We start from the raw sequence: 3,325 nt of genomic DNA, 5'->3' as shown, positions 1-3,325 counted from the left end.
GAGCACCATGGCCATTTTACCTCTTGAACCAAAATGTTATGACTCACTATTATTTTCACAGATTTATTTCATTGGTCTTAAAATCTAAAAGTTTATTTAGGACACAACATGTACACTGGGGAAAAAAAATAATCATACTTCATGTTTTGAATGAAGCTGCCTAACTCTTTCTTCTCTAAGGGAACTAGCCTGTTCAGAATGTGGAATTGTCATAGGTTATGTGTCCACGAGAAGTGAAGTAAAAGTTGAAAATTATTGCTCTATTGATTTCTCAGAAGTCACACAAAGAATCTGAGATCTGATTGCAGACCCCACAGCCACTGAATTCCAAGATGTGCTAGCTGGTTCATAAGAGAGAAGGAATAACAGCCAAAGGAAATAGTTGATGAGCAAAGGGCTGCTTTCCTGACCAACTGGTGGCTCCTAAGGCTCCTGAGATTCAAAGAGTTGTGAGACCAACCTTCTTAATGCTCACAACAATCCCATTTTACACATGGGGAGACTGAGGCACGACACTTTAAGATAACTTGTCACTCACATCTAGTAAGTGGGACCAGAAATCAAACCCTGGTGGTTTGACCCTATAGGGCACACTCTAAACCACTGTGCTGTTTAATATAGAGAGGACAAATTGTCACAAACCACAGACACAAATGTGAAAAAGGTACGACGGGGCAAGGACATGCCCCACCTGTGCTAGGTGCAAATGTCAGCTCATTCAAGTCCGGCAACCAGGCTGGGAGGCAGCTGGGACTTCTGTCCCCATTTTACCAATGAGGAATCCGAGGCTCTGAGATGGTTAAGTCATCTCCCCCAGGTCTCACATCCAGTGAACCCCATTCTGTCTGACTTACCAATCCCAGCTTCTCCCAGCTCCCTGCCATAGTCTGAAAATATTGAAAAATATAGGGCTCTCCACATTTCTCAGAGGCAGGGCTGGTCCAGGTTGCTGTGGAGGTGTTTCCTGATTTTTGTAACTTTAATATCCCAGCCCTTCTTAATTGTGGGGTGTTTTGATCATTTCACGTCTTTCCCGCAGACCAGGAGGCCAGTAAACAGCCATGGCTGGAAAGCTCTGAGCATGGCCAAGGTCAACGAGTGGAGCAGTCCCAGTGTCAGCCCCACGTTTTGGAAACACAAGATTCCATCTTGGTAGGAAGATATTATAAAGCTGGAGGAAAATTTTGAAAATGGGAATCCATTGACATGGAAGACTTTACTCAGGATTTTTAAAGTTAAACACTGTGGGAAACAGTGGCAGATGGGGGGAACATATTGCAAGGATTGGCCCACACAACTGCCAGCACCGTGTAACTTGGACCAACGAGAGGAAAATCACAGGCTCCAAAATAACTTAAATGCAACTGGAAAAAAATGTGAAATAATTTGTTGTGGTAGGAAACATTTAAACTTGTCACACACACTAACCAGTTCAAGATATCCAAGGAAATAGACCACCAGCCAAATCCGGCTGCAGCCTGGGGCGGGAAGCAACAAGGCTTCCCAAAAGCAGAATTCAGGGGCAACAATGGCTTGGGGACTTACTTCTAGGAAAAGGTTATGGTGGATGTCGGGGGAGTGGTCACTCGGCTGGGAAACAAAGGCTGGAAGAGTAACCCCGATGCTCTGATGCCTGGACAGAATCAGCAGACAAGTCTCGTAAGGCTCACTCCCACATTCTCCACATTCCTCTCCCCTTCCCACTGCCTCCCTGAGCCAGAGGCTCATCATCCTTCACCTGCTGCCAGACCCAGCACACATCTGCCATCAGGTGACTCCCTGCTCAGAAACCCCCAGGGGCTCCCCACCTTCTCAGCTGATTCCCACTGGTCTCCCCGAACAGCTTTCCACAGCTGCCAGGTCCTTCTTGCTGTTTCCAAATCATGCCATAGGAAGACACGCACTCACCCCGACAGGGATTGTGTCTCCATCATGTCCACAGCTCCTGGTGCAGGTGCATTCTCAATTAACGTGTGCTGGATCGGTTACCTCCAAGTTCACGTGCATTGGAGCCGGAAGACCTGCGTCGGAATTTCAACTCCCCTGCTTAATCACTTTGTGATCTTCGAAGTCATCTAACCTCTCATTTTCTGTATTGGAAAATGGGGACAAGAGTGTCTACTTCATTGGGCATTTTGAAGGTTAAAGAATGCAAAATGTTGACGCTTAATCAATAACAAGGTATCAATAATTTTTTAATCCCTCCCCTGCGTATCTAAAAGCTGTTTATGCTGAGACCTGCCACAGTGTTTGTCGCCTTCTACCTTTAAGGAGGGAGAGAAGTGCCTCAAAATAAAGGATTTCTATGGCATTTATTGAAAGGAGCTGTTTTGTTACAGTGCCTGGTTTTAGTTATTTAATAAGAAAGACAGCTGAGAGAAAACAGGCAGGAAAAGGAATTTTCAAATGATTGGATTAAGAGGAAAGACAAAAAAGACAAAGTCAATTATTGGTTCAAAAACAGGGACATGCAAAGTTTTCGATTTACCAAGGAGAATTGTTAAATCTGTTTAGTTATTTTGAGTTTTAGCTACTCCAAGAGAAGTAAGGTCAAATTTCTAAGGGTAGTAAATTTAGAATAAATGAGAGCACATTCACTTTATGTCATGGGTTTAGCTCCATTCTGCATGACCACGTGGCTGGCTGTCATCTCTTGGGTGCTCACTTCTGCTGAGCCTCGGAGGCCCGACTTCTCCAATACACAGGATTTGCCACTGGGATGCTGACAGTCCCAACCCTGGCGGCGACTCAACTAACAGTGTGCAGAGTGGTGGTCTGTGTCACTAAGAAGGCCCTCACCCCTCTTACTGCATTATATTCACCTCCACCCCTATCAGTTTCCATACTCAAAATTCTCCCATTACCTATTCCTCCTGGGTGGGAAGGCTTGTCCTCTTCCTCCTTATCTTAAAGTGTCAATATTCGAGTGAAACTCTTTTGAGTTGCAAGACACAACCCATTAACAGGAGATGAAATCAGTTCAGTGGGGCATTGTGATCAGCTATTTAAAAAAAAATAAACTAGAAAATAGCAGAGTGCATCACACATGCCAATATTTCAGATTATTTTAGGTAGCTTTTGTTTCAGTTACATCTAAGTAGATAACATGTACTTCTTACTATATAGATTGCAGTCAAAAAAGTTTAAAAACCTGACAGGTATCTGTGCAAAACCAATTATAATATTCAGGTTTGATCTTTTTTGTATCTACTACAGCACCTAGCCCCATACCTAAACATAGAGGAAAGGCCGATAAACAATCGTGGCATGGGTGGGAGTGAGTGAAATTGATGCACATATGAATGAATGAATGAAGTTCAGGGCA

The sequence above is a fragment of the Choloepus didactylus genome, chromosome 15 (genome assembly GCF_015220235.1).
Source record: "Choloepus didactylus isolate mChoDid1 chromosome 15, mChoDid1.pri, whole genome shotgun sequence".
Taxonomy (NCBI): domain Eukaryota; kingdom Metazoa; phylum Chordata; class Mammalia; order Pilosa; family Megalonychidae; genus Choloepus; species Choloepus didactylus.
This window is presented reverse-complemented; position numbering follows the sequence as displayed.